The 21,833-nt window shown below is 30.3% G+C and overlaps 1 non-coding gene across 1 annotated transcript; it reads right to left on the minus strand.

The window, feature by feature from the left end:
• Positions 1 to 919: 919 nt before the first annotated feature.
• Trnaa-ggc lies at positions 920 to 990 on the minus strand. The gene has a single exon. It is a non-coding gene; the product is annotated as a tRNA-Ala (tRNA).
• Positions 991 to 21,833: the final 20,843 nt, after the last annotated feature.

Here is a 21,833-nt window from a genome sequence, read left to right on the forward strand (position 1 = left end):
ATCTCCCACCAATTTCAAATCACCGAATAAATATTATGAAATCACACACACCGCCATTGTAGCACATTGGTGGAACAGATATGATAAGGCAATCACGTTTCATGAAGACGGATATAGATTGAGCCATATAGTACCTAATTATTATTAGTGTCTATAAAGTTTTGTCTCGTTAGGAAGTTGCAGACGTTGAACACTGTAGTGGACTAATTAATTAGTTTAATCTAAATTTGTGACTGTTCCTTTCTTTGGAATCGGACGACTCAGTTATGGCATTTATTAAACGCAAAGCTCTGGAGTATTGTTTTCAAAATAATTGTTTAATTTTATGTCTTTATAAGCCATATAACATTAAAAACACAGTAGGTTAATTTGGAACAGAATTCGTTATTCAGAAAACAGTTCCATGTATTTATATGTTTGTATCAAAAACACGAAGAAGTCATTGCAAGTATAAAAAAATACGCTGGATACGATTACCACTTGTAAAGCGCCATTTACAACTGTTATAATAAAATATATAGACTACAAAAGTGGCTCTTGAGGACACATAAGTAAACTAAGTCTGGAGTTGTATTCCATCCACATATGTGCAGTGGAATACAATGAAAAGTAAAGTCATTAACAAAATCGATGGTCACAATCATCATATACAGTCCAGTGCAACAATCCAAATGACAATACCATTGTCCCAGACTGTACCAGACAGGTTATGTCCGGTCTCTTGTTACCTCGCCTTTGTTGTGGTCTCTTGTTAGAGTAGGCTCTCTGATCACGCAGCCTGTCGGTAACAACCCCTTGTAAAGTTGACATCAAAACTTTCTAATTTTAGTATTACAGCTTAAAACGCAATAAGAAATATATATATATATATATATATATATATATAATTTTTCAATAAACATTGAATCACAAAAAGTACTTGCTCCGCCGGGACTCGAACCCGGATCTCTCACTTGCCAGGTGAATGTGCTACCATTACACCACAGAGCCCTTACTTTTTACTATTCAATTATATTGTATTTGGCCGTATCTGTCACATATGCGTTTAAAAAACTAACATATGATCGGAAGACCAAATACCTGTCAAACGACTTTTGTTTACATTAATGAAAAAATTAAAACGGGTTCGAGTCCCGGCGGAGCAAGTGTTTTGTGATTCAACGTTTATTGAAAAATTAAATAAGGCTATTGCCATTTATACAAATTTGATTTATATATATATATATATATATATATATATATATATGTATATATATATATATATGTATATATATATATATATATATAAATCAAATATATATAGGCTATGCAAGTTAATTTGCAGCCTCTTTGTTACTAGAAACAATTTTGAAACTTATACTTAAAATGTAAAGACTGAGTTTCAATTTAGTGTTGCCATGTAATTATAAAAGTGTTAGCAATTTTCAAAAATCTCAAACATTCATAGATATTTAATCTTCTGAAGTTTGTTTAAGCAGAAAATTAATAATATCTTATTACTTTTCATTCAGAAGACGTATATATAATAAACATTTTTATTGTGAATTAAAGGGAGGCTTTCTTTACTGTTCCTCCATTGGTTTGTAAAAAAACTTGATTTAAAAAAAGGAAAGTTCTTAAAATACTTTTCAATAAAAAATTTAGGTACCATTTTCTAATATAGTGGTCAGCTTTAAAATTCGCCTATATTAAATAAATTTATTTTACATTATTAGTTTTTTTTAATGTTTTTATCTACATAAATACGTCATATAACCTTGGATGAAGGGGAGGCTAGCTCTGCTTCAGCCTCTTTCAGTCAAAATTAGCAGGATAAGTCACATGTTTTTGGATACTGTCAATAGATAAGTCTTCTCGGGTAACTGGATTTTATTACCTACCTTTCATACCTACGACTTCCTGCCCGTAGGCTGTCATTCGTGTACAATACGGCTAATGGGATTTTTCAGAGAAACAGAGAAGATTTAACATAATTTTAAATAGTAAAATTCCACAATGTCGTACAATAAATGAAAGAATTTAAGTTGGTACATTTTTATATTTTTTTTTAAATAAAAAAATCATGATATTCCATGACGCACAGCTATCGCATTTATACTGAATGAAATGTTACAAAGGTTAAATATTTTAATATTGAGATATTATAATTTTATTAAACGTAAATTAACCCTACTTACTTTAAAATAATCAAACATTAAGTTTCATATACTTTTATTTTACTTATTGCACACTAATTCAGCACAAGAATATAATAATTGCCATTTATATCCATAGTTTAAATATGCTCTTAGTCTTATAGACCTATAGCTATGACTTTATTGGTTTATTCAAAATATGTAATTATTATGCATTAGTTTTTCTGTCGTATTATTTTTGCTCCCAGTATGTTGTTCAACGTTACCCCTTTAGTAAGAAATCATATAGATTGTTATTATTTCATCATCCTAGCATATTCTTACTCAAAATAAGGTGTTATATGTATCACCTTTCATGATGTATTAAAATGCAAATATTTTATATAAGCTTTAACATTAATTAATATTCTATTACTAAATTTACATGTAGCCTACTGAAGAATAAATGTGTTTATAGGTTACTTTAGTAAAAGGAAAATGATGTGAATTATACGTCAAAGTTTGTTTCAGCATTAAAATCGTCAACGATCCAAAAGGTCATAATTATATGTTTCTGTGACGTGTGGTTTGACATAAAGCTTTGAAGTTTACAGATGAACTTGCATATTTCAACATACAAGTTACTGAACATTGATTCACATATCTCAATAGAAGTATCACTTCTTAAAAACTCATAAGGAAGAAAGTTATCTCTTTTAGCAGAAAAAAACTAAATCCAAAATGATAAAGGTATGGTAATATATGCGATTGCAGGATTGCGGTAAAGCTATACTTCAATGACTTGGATGTCATTATCATTACTTTTTCTAATAAACACAACATAGACACAAATATAAATTTGTAAATACTTACTGCTGTACGTTTACCCATAACCAAATCAAAAATTAAAAAATTGAGTTAACAAATTTTACTATAAAAATATACGAATTAAATTATATATTTTACATGGCTCCAATATTGAATAATTCAAATGTTTATAAAGAATACGTGCTATAAAATTGTTCAAGACAGATTGAATACAAATTTAGCAGTTTAAATGTATTTATGGTAGTAAGCGTATTGATGTTATCTAATTGTATGTTTAATAAATCTATGCACTGACCACATATTCTTCTTTTAAAGGAGAGTCTAATTTCAAGCAGTTAAACCTGAAGGGTATTTAAAAATAACTAGCTTTCTTGACAAACTTTACAATACTTGTACTAAATACCAACTAGTATCTGTAGCTGCCACGGGATAATTAAAAAGCACGTGTTCTACAGTTTTTTATTGCTTGATGCAGAGCTAATACGAAATTAATTCCAAATATACTGAACCTGTAAGATAGACACATAATCCAATAAGATAAATAGTCTTCTGGAACAGTTTAAATGCTAACAATAGACAAGATAGGAAGAAGAACGCTACGCCAAGTGTTGCGTTGCAGGCTTAGCTAAGGTTATATACGACAGTTTTAAGTTTTAGCTACAGTATTGATCTAGGTTCGTTTAAATATTTTTTGTTCTGTGATTTAATCGTTGCCATAATGGCTATCTATATATGATTACATGCATCATCATCGGACTGGAAGTGGCCTATTTTAAAAAGAAGTTGAATTTAGCAAACACTTTCACTTTGTTCTTATTGATTATTATGATGTTAACGAGAATACAGCTAATTAACATATTTGTAAATATATTCAGTACCCCGATAAGAGATTTTAATATGTGTCATATTAAATTGTGGTGCCTAATTATCCCACCAATCTCTAATTATTAAAACGCTGATATGATTCCTGATTTGATGAACCGTAAAATAAGGTTTAAAACTGTGCTCTGAAAGATATGCTGGTTGTTCATTTCATAAACCATTACAACGATGAAAACAATGACTGTTGTAATAACGAAAAACTTTTATTAGGGACTATTGTGAACACTTAAAACCTTAACTCTTATATTAGTTTTAAATAAGCAATTAAGCAGATTAAAAACAAACAACAGACGTATGTGCTGTGATCCGACATGCATACTAAAACTTAATCAGGATTAAACACGACCCAACATTGGCTATAAAATTCCGGGAACTTTACAGCTTTTTAAGCCAACATGCATCAAGTACAGTACAATTGTTTTAGACTCGTGAGTCATTAAACACAATCGAAAAGGATTTGTGCTGTAGAGTTTACAAGTTATATATTGTAATATCCTACTACTATTATTACTTTAAATAAATGGTTAAACTTAATTTGTATTCTGATTATAGTTAGAAATAACAAATAACTCAGTATGATATAAATGTGAACTTTAATGATGATAAATTAATTGACATACAAGTTTGAATTTTGAAACAAGATGGAGGATACAATAATGGTAAATTTTTAAATACAATTCTTAATTTTTAGGGCAGGGTGGTCGTGCTGGCTTAATGAAATAGAAATATTGGGTTTTTTTTTTATAAAACGATATTGTAATTTTGAAAAATAATTGTTTGTTAAATTTTAATTATATTAATTTTGAATTATTAGCCAAATCGAATGTTCCTGGGTTTTATGTTCTTCCAATGAATCACTATTAAACTTAAAAGGAATTTTCTCACCTAATGTCTGTCTTCTGCTTCTTTGTACTTCAGTGATAATAAGAACCTTTCAAATACTGCTGAATAAATGTAACCAGTTTCTTTATAATAATAATCTTGCTTTACTTCTTCCAGATCCCTCTCTCCTCTCCACCTTTCAAATATCTGTTCTCTTCACTCTTCAACAATCATCCCTGCACACTGTATTACTGACTTTAGTTCACTTTATAACTTTGGAATGTTATATGTAATAAGGTGAATTTTGATTAATTTTGATATATTTAATTTTGTATTTATTATTGTTTGTATTAAAATTTGAGACAATTTATAAATAATTATTCCTTAATTATTATTACTTACTAACAAATTTCTAAATTAAATTAGGCCTAAGTATTGAAATGAATGTGAGATGGGCGTATGAAATGAGTCATTACAATATATATATATATATATATATATATATATATATATATATATATATATATATATATATATATTATATATATATATATTTCATAATTTTTCAAAAGAACAGTTATCTAATTCTTGTTAAAATCTCTATTTTATATCTAGGTGGATTGAAATATGAGTACCAAACATAAAGAAGACCGATTTTGGGGTATCAACTGGAAAATGATTTGATTATTCTTGAGCCATCAAAACTATGAAAATACCACGATAACAAATATCTGAGTGTATAATATATTTCAAGACACAATTAACCACAATACTTAAAATTACAGGTGTCAATTCACCCCTCAGTGAATAGTCTCTTACTGAACCATTCAACATAGACTTGCCATTAAACGTAGGATCAATCTACTACAGACGCCTGGGTGTACATCACGTCCTGGTATTATATAAAGGATTAATTAGACTGGTTTGGCATGCTGGTTTCGACGAAGAGAATATTCTCTGAAAGAAATCTCTCAAACGAAACGATGATGAATTTGTAGAACGAAAAGACTTCGTATTACATTTGTTATAACGATAATAAACCTCTTCCCAATAGTAGTATAAAATGTAACACAGTTAATATAATTTACATTAAAAACAAACAGGAAGGAAAAATTAAAATAAATCTTACACTTTACTTGAGTAAAAAATAAAAACAAGATAAACATGTATCTTAATGTAATGCTTCGTTTCAAAGTTATTTAACACAACACAATCTTTTAGAGAATTTCATGCAATGTTTAATAGAAGGTTTCATGTTTTTCTGTACCTTTTGAATATAGATTTAAGTAACTGATTAGTTTAAAATATTATTTTAGTGGTAATACAGTTTTAGGTTTATAATTACACATTTCGCTAATACGAATTGACCAAGCTTATTTTCAGCTGATTTCGATCAGATCCTTATCATACTTGACGTAATGAACTGATTTCGGGGCACAAACTATGATTCTAGAAGCCTCAATTTCTCACTGGTGAACCCCGGTTGCTGCCAACCCTCAATCAATACAGATGATTGACACAGTCGAAGACCTCATTAGGAGCCTTTAACATCTTCCTACTTTAATCTCAACCACATGAAATGCAATAGCCGATAATATCACACCATTAGCGTGTATACTAATCATTACACACTATTCATAATTAAAATATTATTTTCAGAATAATAATATTTTTTGCTATGAATAATCTAAGTAAAGACTTTTATGGGAGTTGATTATTTGCAAGATTTATAAAGAAATAAACTATTTTATTTTACAAACGAAATTTTTTTCACATTTATTTTAAATAATGCGATGTTTATTTTTCTACCGCCATTAATATTTAATATTAGGTAAAAATATTACTGTTTTGTTTCCTACTAATAAATTTTGAATCTTAGGAGTGAATTGTTGAACTAGTTCTCAGATATTACAAATTCAGGTTGAATAAAATAATTATGAAGTCTGAGAGCTTACAAGATAATAATATTTAATTTAACACTCAGAATAATACCAACGTAACCAGTTGAGAATAAAATGTATTAAATAAATACAATAATTTAAAACAAAAGAGACACATTTTTTAAAAGCTCGTAGTATTTTAATAAAGTTTAGTCTAATGGAATATGAAATATTCTCATATTATAGATACCAAAAATAATGGTCCAGTTCTCACAGCTGTTTGTGTAATTGCCTTAAACTTAGTAAAAAGCTTTGTAATTTATTTTATCGTCATCCTATTACGTTTGTAATATATGATTCTTGATGTTCCCTGACATTTTATTCACATCAATTGAGTACTATTCACTTTTTTCTACTAATTATAATTAATCACTTAACGATTGCTCTTTATTATACACGTATAGAGAAAATCATTCAAGTAAGAACTATAATTTGATGAATTTTTAAGTTTTACGAGGTAATTTTATACGTAAGTAGGGAAAGCGAATTACAAGTAAGGAGAAATTTCTGAAATGGACGCTATCATAAAAGCAATTATAAATGCAATGAATAATACCATAATCGTCTTTTCTTTTTTCCAATCACAACTGGTTGGGCTATTGTTTTATATTCCTTTTTTGCAATTATACTGAATCATTCACAACAATTTCTTGGTTGCAGCTGGTAAATTCGTTGCTAAGATAAAAGTTTTCCGTGTTCAAACTTGAAATATGTGCGCGTTGATTGTTGACACAGAGATTGGTAAAGAAGGCGAGATATTATTTGTCAGCCATTAGAAAGTCTTTACTACCTCCAGGAACCAAACCATAATTTCCTTCAGTTTATTTATAATTACATTTCTGTAGAGCCCAACTATTTTTTATAGTACAAGCTAATTATACGCCTAACTGAAACTCGCAACAGGCTTCTCTGAGGCTAAATGCAAATTCCAAATCCGTGTTACCATGTCACATTTTAAATCGGTCAAGGGGCCTTAGAGGTAAATCGAACTTTATAACATGCAGTGTGGTTTGTCTTGAGATCGATATAAGTATTTGTTAAGGAAGAAATTGTTACTCAACCCCGCAAACTTTGCTGGAAATCTGAATACAGGAATACTGATGGGAAAAGTAAGAAACGATAAATATATTCTCAGATTATACTTTTCTTAGGCTTATCTAAAAACAGCCACCATTTAAACGTAAATAAAAGTTAAAGGCCAGCAGTAGACTGGAATAAAATCACAATAATTATTCGTGCAGAGAGACAGAGTGAAATAACATTTCTAGTTTGTTCCACTTCATACTTTACAAGGAGCTTATTATTTATCTATTTATACTTTAAGAGTCTTTACTTAACATAACATCACTCAAGCGAGAGTATTAAAAGTATTAACCTTCATGAAATAAAAGAGTGCTGAATTTTTTAATACTAAAAGAAGTATTAACCATAATAAATCATTAAAAAACAAAACATTATTTTAACCATTGCGTTGTTAATAATTCACATCATGTCGTACTCGTATCAACCACAGTAATACAATGGCAATCAGTGCAAGGCAAGGTAACTAACAGTAATAATTAGCAATCACGACAGGTCTGTAGTGTACGGGTATAAATTACCACTTAACCCGGCGTTATGTTTTCAGGGTAACTTAGCTCTACACTTCAATGGAATCTTTAAAGTGTTATAAGCAACAAACATGTTTCTCTACGTTGTTTAAAATATACATAAATGTACAATAACATTAATTTATGTCATCAAACTGAAAGGTGATAAAAATACTTAACATAGTTAATTAATTTATGCTTAAATAAAATCCATCCTTAAAATATATAAAATGAAAGTAAAATACTTGATTATTTATAGTTATGTCTAAAAGTTAGAAAACTTGTATTAAAGACCAATCAAACTATTTTAAAACTAATAGCTAACCGAAACAACAGAACCTCAGGGGAAATAAGAAACTGTAAGTAATGAATTGTGGCGTGATCCCTGACAACTAATGGAGCTACAGAGAGAGTTTCCTGAGCAGCTAATGAGAAGCTCGCCTTTAATTACGTTTGAACTCGGCTATATTATTAAACTATCTATAATAGCTTCTTGTGCCACATTAATTTTGTAAATCAAACCATTACAACCACACCAATAATTAGCTACAGCTCAATTATTTATTTTTATATTAAATACTTTCGCTAACGCTCAGTTATACAACTTAAGTTAGCCGCACAACATTCTACAAAGCTTTCAAATGTTACCTGTTATGATTAAAAATAATAAGTTGTCTCCGGTTTCTTTCAACCTCTATATTTTAATGTGTACTTAGAGTCAGTTCTAACTTCGTCTAGTAAATCTTATCTTATACATAACAATGAATCGCTAATTGTGTTGCTAAGCGAAAAACTCGAGAACGACTGGATAAATTTGGTGACTTCTTTTATTATTGTAGCCCGAGGAAGATTTGGCAAAGATATAAATTGGGAAAGATTTTACAGAATATTTCAGAGTTTGGGAAAATTATAATATATACGACACGTAATTCAAAGTTAACGGACACTAAACAGCAGTTGAAACTTTTAGCAAAAGTTCACCAAAGAGGCAGAAACACTTTTTATATTTAAATTTTGTAGATTTTAAATATACAGTGCTTGAGTACTAGTGTAATGCATATTGCAATTATGAAGTTACTGTCTAGCTTTTACTTCAAACTAAACCACTGACAAATTTATATCATTCATTGGATATTCTATTTAAAAGCCATTATAAGACCCAGCTTAATGATCAAAGCGGTGAATTTTAGCACATAGGCAATAGACACCTGATACCTTGATAGTGTATAATCTAAATAAATTAGATTATGAGTAAATTTTGAACGGTCCAAGTATATTTATTTCCTTTATCGAGACAAAAAGACAAACTATAACTATCTATGGCACTTGAAATATTATAAAAGTCAGTAAATAAAAGGAGCCGAAAGTAGAAGCATTTTGATCGGAATTGGTTTATATTGCAATATATTTAATAAATCGGAACACAAAGGGAATTCAAATAAATAACAAGAAATACTTTAGGAGGAAAGTGAATTTCAACAGAAGGATGTTAAATCTTTTTTATCGAATTAAGTTTCCTAGACCTATATGTATATACTTTTCTTACGAAAAACCCTATAATATGACATATGGTATTTATAATCAATATTTTATATGATCTTTGGACCCCTTAATCTAGGATACTAAAATAATAAGTATCTGTTATATGTCTACTTCTGTTTAAAAAGTATAATAGGCCTCCAGAATACTACATGATACGTGAGAATGTGCGAGTAACTGCAAGTTATAAGATATCATAATCTTGTACGTATAAGCTATATAATGTCTGGTTATTATTATATCCATTGTTATTTCATGATGTAAGATGTTTTGAGCATAAACTGGAATTTGTAGCGTTTTCAAGGTTAGTACTTATAAAACTTTTAGTTATATAACTTAAGCATTCTCAAATTTAAACAACAATATAAATTTTGAGTACTACACACTCTTATTTACTTTAATTTTCCAACAAGAAATGAACACAAGTGTTTGATCCAAATGTTTAACGATACTGCCTGAAAGGTTCGATCAAAGCCACTGTTATAATGGTGAACATTGTACAGCTTGTTAGCCTTTAGTCCGTCAAGAAACCCCGTCTGATACTCTGTTTGCCGGATATCTAAGATACAATGTTGTGGTTATTTTGAAACGTATTTTAACAGATATATTTTCTCATTTAAGATGGTATGCAATATTGAACTACAAAGCGAGATAACGGATTGCAATTATTCTATTGCTTCACTAAAAATGTTAATCATATAGGCAGTGAGCTATCGATACATGGCAATTAAACAATTAAATCATTTAAGTGCTCATTATATTTTTGGCCCGGATAAATACTCAGGATTGAATATAAAACATAACCCAATAACTGCTAAATCTCATGTATAGCTATTTTAGCACTCCCGATATTAAATACTATTATTGGGTGAAGGTCGTTCAATCAAGTATTGGTAATTTTTCGGACAACAAAGAAATTCAGCGTAATACTCTGGAGGAGGTAATTACTCAGAATAAACATCAAACCTTGGTCAGGGTTTACTAGTAGACAGAAAAAAACCTGGAAACGTGAACCGCTAAGAAAAATATGAGAAAGGGAATATTTCTTTAAAATTATGCAGAATGGGCAAATAAATGAAGTAACAATAAGCAAATCTTGTTCAATTCACCTTTTTGGAGAGAGCACATACAACTTATATAATGTGGTGTCTAGTCAGTACTATCTGGTTATTATTATAAACAAAATTAAAGTCCTCAATATAAGAATTGAGAGAAACGTTTTGAAAACCAATTTCCTGTAGATAATTCTGGCAGACAGATGTGAAGGACAAATATTGTCTATACTAAGAGGGAATAGCAACCAGCCCAGACAAAATTCACAAATACCTCATTGCTTCATTTATAACACAACACTTCGTTGGTAGTATTGTAATTAATCTTATAACAAGCAAGAGTAAGGTATATGGGATCAATCTAGACAAGTTTTTAATCTGAGGATAGGATCCTGGACATCTGACTTTGGATACTGTCATTAGAGAAGGGCTGATTGATGAAATGTAACCTTAAAAGAGTGTTTGGCTCGTTCCCACTTAAGTGCTTTCTTTTAACCCAGCACAAAATTGCTAATTACTTGATTTACTGGACCCTAACAGCCAGATGGCATGAGAATGTTGTGAGAAATGGAAGTTATAAGGGACTACGTAAAAAAGAGTAATAGTAATGTCTCAAGAATAAAAGCATCTTCCGATGAAAGGTGAAAATAATCGAAAGAACATAAGCAAGTAACACAAAGGGCAAGTACTACGTGGCGAGTACATTGTACAGGCGCCTGCCTCCAGTGATAAGGGACCTGCGGGCCGAACCAACTGGTTTGTTCAAACGATTTATTACTACCTGGCTGCGGATGATCGGCTCTGATAACGCTGAGTCTCTCCTCACTCCCACTTACCGTTATTAACTACTATTTACTATTACTACTTTCAGTTGCTGTGCCGTCGTTTCAGCATATACAACATGTTCAACCGCTTGCCTAGATATTTTCGTTTTCGTAACTTTTATTTTATTTTATTTTGTGGGACTGATTGTGTGAGCAGAATTTTGCTTAATGTATTGATTTATGAAAAAGTCTGTTCTATTAAAATTGTTGTAAATAAGAGCTCGCCGTCACGCACAGGCCTCGGCCCATGTGACGGTATTTTCGTAATAATAATCATGTAATTGTAATTATTGTATATTTGAAAATAAAGAGTAATTTGATTTGATTTGATTTGAAGTAGTTTTCTCTTTGTAACATTGGTAATATTTTATACGTATTTAAAACTACGTTAATAATTTGAGTAAGGACATAACTGTTAAACGAGTGCTCTATTAACAACATTGTGATTTAACGAGGAAGGTAGATAACTTATGAAGAAAGTAGATACACCTTTACACGATTTGATTATAAGGAAGTATATAAATCATTAAGGTCAAAACGGTCATAAAATATTTAGGTTTGAGAAAAGCACTTGATATTTTGTTTGTATACGTAATAGACAGGTAAGTATAAACTCACAAAGCTTCGGGTAGGGCATGTTGAAATTTGATCAAATATTTAGGTTATAAATATTCAAATAGTGTTGCCAGTGAGTAACTAAAGTTCCAAACTTCCTTTGCACAACTGTGTGACTTGCAAACATAGCCTTTGTATCCTTGCGAGCTGAAAGATAACTTTCATACACCAAACAAGTACTTCTTTTCCAAATACTGTACTTTTGTGTTGGTATTTAGTGTATTATTTATTTCCGATTTTCAAGTGTTCATATATTATATTTCATTATTATATTTGTTGTTCATATATATTTTCAACAAATACATATTTGTTTGACATATTTATTTCACCCAGCAGGGATCACTTCTGGCTGGTTAACACTTCCAGTTGAACCTACCACTTGGCAAAGCAAAAACGATTGATGTCTAGGAGCGGCACATCACAATTACTAACCACAAATGGCAAGATTCTGGGATGCAATTCAATAGGGTAATTCGATAGTTCTGGTCTACTGCAGGAGGTGAATGTTGGAGTTGGTGGGGTTTGATCCCTAAGTATCAGATATTCTTGCAAGCCTCAACAAGAATGTTTCACCCCAGAATCAGAATCAAAAATAATTTATTTCGTTAATAACAAAATATTACATGAAATAAGTCACATTGGTAAATAAAGATAAAATAATAATATAAAATAAAAATCTCAAATCGTCAACATAGGTTATTTCATATGATTGTGCAATCTGACAGGAATTCTTGAACAGAATACGGAAATTTTTCAAGCAAAATAGTTTTAACGTTTTTTAGAAAACTTTGTGAGCTGGTTATGTTTTTCAGGTGCCGAGGCAGCGCGTTATAGAGCCGTAGAGCTGAATAGTGCATGCCCCTTTCAAAAATTGTCAATCTATGGATTGGGTAGACCATATTACCCCAGTGGCGGGTATTGTACTGATGATTAAAAGTGTTCCCTGCAAAAAGATTTCAGTTATTTTTGAAGAAAGTCAAAACTTCAAGTATATAGATATACTTGGGAAGAGTGAGGAGATTCAGTTGCTGAAAAAGGGGCTTACAGTGAGGACGATTACCCGCTGCAGACATAATGCGAACAATTCTTTTTTGTAATCTAAATACCCTTAAAATTTCATTAGAAGATCCCCAGAATCCAATAGCGTATTTCAGTCTACTGTATACATAAGCATAGTAAATTTGAAGGATAGTAAATTTGAATTTTGAAGGATCTTTACCAACTGCAGGCATTAAAACTCGAAAAAACAAAGGTAATTGAAGACAGCTTTGAGCACAGCGTATCTATATGTTTAGACCAGTTGAGCTTGTAATCAATGTCAACACCAAGAAGAGAGGCAGACTCTGATGGGTTAATACCATTTACGCTTAAACTCGCTATATCACGAAAAGGTGGTGAGGAAAACGATGATTTCACTTTTTTTTATTCATTCAAGAGAGGACCATTTGATTCAAAACCACTTATTCAAGCTGACATACGACTGATTCATAATAATTTATAGGCTGTGAATATCACGACAACAAGATAGAGCAGTTGCGTCTTCCGCATAGCAAACAATGTCTGATTTCATATTGGAAAGAAGGTCGTTTATATATACAGAAAATAAAAAAGGACCAAGTATGGAGCCTTGAGGTACTCCTGAGCTGGTCCTCAACAAACCTCTTCGAAGTTGTCCCATTATTTGTTACCAGAAACTGTTTGCTTTCTCTCAGAGAGATATGAGGAAAGGAGTGAGAGAGCTGCACCGTTAAAGCCATATCTTTCAAGTTTACCCAAAAGAACAGAATGGTTGAAACAGTCAAAAGCCTTGAACAGATCACAGTATATCGCACCGACACATTGCGACCCATCCAATTCTCCCAACACGGCATCAATGACATCATTGACAGCGCTAGAAGTTGAAAACCTTTTTCTGAAACCAAACTGAGATGCAGTCAAGAGAGCATTAAAGTCAAAGTAACATTGAAGTCTTGCCAGAATGGTCATCTCAAAACACCTTAGCAAAGGAAGAGAGCATTCCGATTGACCTGTAATTGGAAATCTCAGTTTTTTGGCCTCTTTTATGGATTGGGCGTATGACAGACAGCTTTTGATTTTCTGGAAAAATTCCCTGAGAAAAAGATCGGTTAATTATGTGTACCAGAGGGAAAAGTTATAAGATATGCGCACTTCTTAAGAACTTCAGATGTAACCCCATCCCACCCACTCAACTTCGAGTTTCTCAGCTTTGAAATCGAGCTTAGAACCTCAGCCATAGTGGTTGGTTCCAACAAAAAAAGGTTTATCTAATGGTTAAAGAGCTGGGATATTTGCAACATACTCGAGAGCCGAATCAAAAGAAGCAGCTGTGATAGTTGATTACCAACTGAAACAAAATATTCTTTAAACTATCTGTCTACATCAGTTTGGGGTTCTGATAGCTACATCACCATCAGTGAGGATAATAGGGTTGTTTGACGATTTTGAATTTACCAAGCTCATCATTCACAACTTTCCAAGTTGCCCTACTCAGATTACTGATTTTATTTAATTTAATCAATGTTGAAATTCTTTTTCGTTTGAAGTATTACCCTACGAAGAATAGATTTATACCTTTTAAAAATAAGACATGAAATCTGTGGAAAAATTCCTACTTGAGGCTGGAGAGGCTGGCTCAGAACTGGCCTCCACTTCTTCCGGAAGGACATGACTTTGAGATTGTTGCCCTTAGTCTTCTACATGGATCTTGACAGGAGGCGGTCCCTTCACATAACCTTACCCATCCTGAATATACTGTCACTCCGGAAGCAGTGCTAAGGTCCTTATAGGATTAGGTGCAGTTTATAAGCTTCTTGTTCTAAGACAAAAAATAGGTGCTTGAACAAAAATTAATTGAATAAAACTGCATGTTATAAAGTAACTTCAAAATTTTATCAACTACACTTTAACGATTATATAGTTTATTAATATTCAATTATAGTTTTATAACTAATCGTCTGTTCCCTATGAATATAGTTCACATAAACTTTTCCAGGATATATTTCAATTGCCCTTATATAGTTATATTACTGTATTGGTATCAAATTGACATTGCGAATTAAAGGATTGGAATGATTTAACTGATTACATACTATTACACATGTCTTTATATTCAAATTTTGGCCTTGAACGACAGCGTTTTATAAGAGTTCAGTATAAATAAAATTCAACTTTTTCCCAAGCATTACTGAGAAAGGCTACAGTCTTTACAAGTTAACCTAACGTATATAGCACGTTCTAACCTATAGTTCAAGGACAGGTTTCACACTATTGCGAGTAAATCATATGAAACTCCGTCATTAGTAATTAAGTTTTGCGATGATATAAACTATTATAATTATTAAATAAACTAGCCCTGACCATCGGAATAATAACAATTTCTGTACTACCTACTCTTTCGCTGCAGAGAAAACATCGTATAGCTTCTAAATGTAGAGTAATTTGGAAATATTATATTAATAGTAAATCTGACCGAATGTTAAACTTAATGATCAGTAATTATAGGGAAAATCCGAACTTTTCTTATATCTGTTTACTGCATTCTTATATAATAGCTGTGAGGTTAATTTTATTTAAAAGAAACGATCTCTAGGTTTTAAAAATCTAAAACAACATCCCTTTAACATCAATTTAACGTCATAAATGGAGTCTTTATTAATAGGACCGTCGGTTTCTACGGCACAATTCTCCATATGGGACAATCATCTTCCAATTCAATATGTGAAAAGTGCATGGAATGCAGTCCTGATGCTCACATTAGTGACATCATACTGCCAATACCCGGTGTGTGGAATCTTCCGCCTCGTAAGCGTTGTGGTAATAATTGCGTGTCGTATTGGCTTTTGTTATCGTTTTTAAGTACAACTAAAAGGTAGAAATTATTATTGGTTTCTTATATTAGTGCCTAGTTAAGTCAATTTACACATATATTTAAATAAACGTATGAAGTCGAATATTGTATTTGCATTTGAAATATCAGTTTCTTTTGATTACAGAATGATTCACATGGAACTTTCTAGTACTGTTTTATTGACATGAAGATTAAAAAAAATTAAATAAAAAGAATATGTTTAAATATTATGTTAAATTAAACAAAATATTTTTTCTAATAGCCTGGTTTATTTATCTATGCTTAGGAGCCGCATGTTTTTTCTCAGATACATATAAGTTAAGAATTTGTGATTTTCTCTGCCTTATGAAATGATGTAACTTTAAAAAAAAAAAGAATCTATTGTTAATTATTGAAATATAGTGTGGTCTTGTAAATTTGTATTGAAAAATTTCCTAAACACTAATAAGGACTATTAATAATATATATCTTGTTTGTTCCATTAGAAATTTGAATAATAATAAGATATAAACATTTTAATAAATACAGGGTTGTAACTTAAAATGGCAATGAAACACTAAATCAAGTGAAATAAGCCATAGTGTTAGGAAAGCAATTTCTTTATTTACAGTTATTTAACCATATTTCTAAATATATCCTCGATTTATTTGCTTTTTCTACATAAACAGTGAAATATTAATTAGTAATACCTAGTAGAATGATAAAAACCGCAAATTATGTAAACACAAGGTAATTGAATATGTAATGGAAACCATACATTGACTACCGCAACGTAATGGTTGTGTGGGCCACGACTGGTATAATTACAATTACCACAACACACAGTATCAGGTCACATGTTGGTTTACCTAACCAGGTAATTTAACATGTTATACAAATTTATATTTATGAGCAATTAAGTTTTGAATGGATTCAGTTTTGTTTAATAAATTGCTTTTAGGTAATATGTAAATAGGTAACTTTAACTCATATCAAAGTTTACCAGTTAAAACTACCTACAAATATTGCTTACACAAAACTTTACTTGAAATAGTTTAGCCTCACTACCTCATTTACATAAAGTTACATTTGTATATAAGCAACAGCGGGTTCGTTAGTGGATAGTTTCGCCATAGGATTTTTGATTGATTATTAGCGAACATTTTCATTATCCTTACGGAGATAAAATCGCAAAATAAATAGACTTTATAACAATCATAGGACATTTTAAAACAACACAGTAACACATGCTACAGACCTGAAATGTTACACTCAGTCACAGTAAAGTATGTTACGTTGTGCGAAGTAACCCTATCTTGTTATTGCGTGTTGAAATAGAAATAAGTAAATATAGACAATATCAAAAGCAATGTTGTTTTTTTCACGAAAACTGGTTTGAGCTGAATCGTAACGTACTTTCTTGGTTTTTTTTAATTTTTCAAAGTCATAACCTTCCTTCATACACAAAGATCAAAACAGACCATAATAATTTGAAAATCTGCTTCATAAAATATGTGGTGTCAGTAGAGATTAGTTATATAGTTAATCATCTTTAATGTTATATTTCAATAATTAGTAACACAATTTCAGAATGTGAAACATGAGGAACATTATTGTTTAATTTTTAATTAACATATTTGTCATAAACAAAAGTTGTTTATTGCAATTAGACTAACATAATTCGTCAACCCTACTAAGTTATAAGCAGATGTATATTGCTCCACAGTCTTATACGGTACGTCAAACGTAACGCATTTGTAGTACTAAAGGAAATAGCTCAATTCAAGTAAACCTTTTTGGAATGTTGGAGATTTATAAGTTAATATAATAGTTTACTAACCATGTTCTGAACAATTTTGACTCTCTTTGCTCACTTGATTTAACTTCTAACTTTATTGCAAAGACTGTTAGTATTTCTTCTTTTATTTTTTAAATTACGTATATATCAGAGTCACGGAATATTAATATAGAACAGTAAATACATTTTTATATTTAGGCTGATCCATAAAAATGTTACAATGGTACATGCTCTTTAATATGTCTAAAGAGAATATAAATACAAAAAGTACAGCTGATGTATTGGTAATACCATACCTAAAAGAGAGCACAATGTTGGGCCTAAGATTATGTAGCTATAATTTACCCTAAAACCTGGTTTTCATATTTATAATCTGTTTTAATTCAGGAGTAATTTTCTGAGCGTATCGTTACTTAAATCAATATTTTGGTTTATATCTCCACATTTATTAATCAATTAAGGTAATATAATAAAGGAATGTTTATTAACCTTCCTCACACTTGTTTATTTAAAATTCAAACAGAAATCATACAATCAACATTATAAGTGTCCTATTTGTGCACTCTGTTACGCTTTCCCACAGATGCTTTCACATATTTAAATGGAATGTCGTATAGAATGTTTATAATATTATGCACAGTTCTGTCTAAAACCCTCATTATCCAAAGTATCTAACTATAAACATTTAGCTTAACACTCTGAGGGCAGATAAAATTCCACATTGAAGCTATTGATTGAAAACAATGAAAACTCCTATTATTTTTATTTAGTTTAGGATACAGGTAACAACAGTCGTCTGTTAGGAATGTTTGTATAAAAAAGAGAAAATGTAAAACATGAATATGCCAATAGCCGAGGGCTTTAACTAGGACGAACTAAATCCAGATGAACTGTACAGTTTAACCCATGTATGAGATTCGGGGAAACTAAAAGAAAAGAGGTCAGTGTTATTGGCACTATCACTCATTTTTCGTTGTTTTCCTCTTATGTATTGTTTTATGTGTATTTTTAGACTATACAATTATAGGTCTAATATTGAATTTACGAGAACTACATGAAATAGCCTCAACATGGCAATTTAGTATCAAAAAGGTAACATTATTGTGTTGAAATCTTTCCATCTTCTGTTTCTTTCTTTTGTGTAGGTAACGACATTCAATTTGAACTGCATAATAGGGTGGGTAAAAAAAATTATTTGCGTTGTAATACCTTGTAAAAAACTTATAGATGTTATTTTCAACTATTACATATTACAAATTATAAAAATTTCTCATAAAATATGGGTTTTTTCAACTGTACAAACTTTAGAGCTCATTCATGACCGAAATACAACAACTGATATTTTAAATATTTTCATCCGGTTTTCGTCTTAAGTTTTTGCAACTTTTTTCCGAGGTATTACGAACTTAAAACAATTATTAATTTTCTCGACCCACCCTGCTGTAAAGAACGTAATCTGATTTTCTGGCAATCTATATAGAGAAATATTTCCTCTAAAATGAATAAATCGTCAACCAAGCTGTTATTGGTGGAAGTGAAATTGAGAGAACATTAAATGGGTTAAAATTTAATACAATAACTTTTTATCCTTTGCTTTTTTATAGGTTTTCAAACTTAAGGCCGACGGAAAGATACATAAATAATACTTAAGTCACGGTCAGCTAACTGCTACTATAACTAACATGCTACAATAAATTTTTATACATATATGTATATATATATATATATATATATAATCTCAATAAACATTGAATCACAAAAAATGACAGACGTAAAATAAACTTTTATAATTAAAGGGGCTCCATGCCAAAAGTTTATTATAAAAAATGTATTAAATACTAAATCAATACTTTTTCTTTTAATAATTTTAATTCAACATATCTTAAAATGTTTAAATTTGAATTTTATCGACGCACATTATTTTTTGTGTAAAAGTTGAAAAAGCAAGAACTTTAATTATATTTTTAACACATTTTACCGTTGGATAAATAATAAAATTTTGAGTTAACTAAATTTTATAGCGCTAATTTAAAATATTTGTATAATAATCATAACGATTATTAGAGTGAATATCCAATTTTATACGAAAATTTAATTTCTTATTTATTTATTTTATTAAAAAAATTTTTATTAACAAAAAAATAGTCACCATAGTTAGACTTAATGAAGCAAACAGATGAATGTTTCATAATAATATTATTGATTAATAAAACCGTATCAATTAACATTAGTTGAAAGGAAGGAAATTTTTCGAAAAGTATTACCCAGTTGTTAGAGAAACAATTAATTAAAATTATTGTGTAACATTCGTAAAACCGCATAAAATTTAAACATGATTCATATATTTAATTTTTGCATAAATAAAATCATAAACATAAAGTACGAGTTTTTCTTAACAATATGATAATATAGTAACTATATCATGAGTAACTATTTATGTTCAAAATACTTAAAATCCAAACAAGTTATTTTTAATCATACTATCACTGAGTTAATAAAAACATCTAACACCTCCAAGTTTCACTGAGAAAGTAAGCAATAAATACAACTGAGAATTTTATTTTAATTCAAAAGCAAAAGAAGCAATAAAATAAAAAAGTATCGAAATCTCCAGAAGAGCAAAACTAAAAAATTCCCGTTAATTTTTGAACACAGCATGTATGATGAATATCTTATAAAAATTATATAATGTATACTCTTTGTTTAGTACAAGGTTACAAAGATTGTAGTTAGATAGGAGCGCGCGCTTCTCTGGTTGACCTTTATCGGTTTCCTCATGTGGTTGAGGGTCTAGACAGGGTAAATATTGATAACTCCAAGGTCTAAATGTATCAGTCAGTCCTCACCAATCGAGTGTTTGTGTATAGTTCTGGTTAGAATAGTATTTTGTACCCGAAATCAGTGCATATTTGGAATTGATAAGTGTAATATCTACTGAAGAAAAAATGTAGACGATATATTTTTATTATTAATTAAATCCACATAAGATTATTATTCTTACTTATATAAATAGAGATTTTCTCCTAATCATCGAAGTTATTTATATTTATAACTTTCTTTATGGAATATAATCACACGTTTGTGGTTTTAAACCAGTCTAATTTTTCTACTAAGATTTTCCTACTTGTATTCATTTCAGATTTACCAAAATGTATCATCTATTTACAGATTTTGTATCTACTAAAAGTTTATTGCCTTTTGCAACTGAGCTCATTGTAACACTCAAAACAGTTTTGAATAAACAATTCAGAATTAGCAGGAAAACACTGAACGTAAAAATCGGCAGTAATTTCACTGACAGGTCACTGTAGGAACGTTAAAAAACGACAGAAACTTCAACAATTTCCTGTGACAAACAAAAACATGACGATAAATCTAACAAGAGGCTCACGATATTGCCGGCCGTCAGTAGGAGGAGGCGTGGAGACTTTTGGTGCCGACTTCCAGAGGTGATGATTGGGAAAGATTCAAATATATCACTTCCAAGTCCACATCGTTTACCTAATAACCTTTGTTTTCTGAACCAAGAAAATTTAAAATATGAAATAATTACTGTTCACCTTTTTCTAAGGTCTGATAAAAGAGCCAAATTAATTTCAAGTGCTCTGTCTTCAACTTTGCATCGCCTCCTTTCTCTGCATTAATAAATCCTTAATAAAAACCAATAACAATATAAATGTGTTATCAGATTACCTGTAAGAAATTGCTTTACAATTGTGTGAAAAAATTTAAACAATTTCATCAATTGCAGAAGATGAAAAGAATGTACAATTTATAAAACAAAGTGTATAATACAACGCTGGAAACAATTTGATATACAAATAATTTCAAGGAAATTAAATTTTATAGCTATTTGAATTATTTAAGAATAAATACTCTAAAACTGTCTCTGGGATCTATTACTGTAATAAATTTAACTCCCTCAGGATTCATTGTTACAAAGAACGTGACTCCATTAGTGGTCTTTGTGTAAAAATTCTTAA

This window comes from Homalodisca vitripennis, chromosome 5 (genome assembly GCF_021130785.1).
Source record: "Homalodisca vitripennis isolate AUS2020 chromosome 5, UT_GWSS_2.1, whole genome shotgun sequence".
NCBI lineage: Eukaryota > Metazoa > Arthropoda > Insecta > Hemiptera > Cicadellidae > Homalodisca > Homalodisca vitripennis.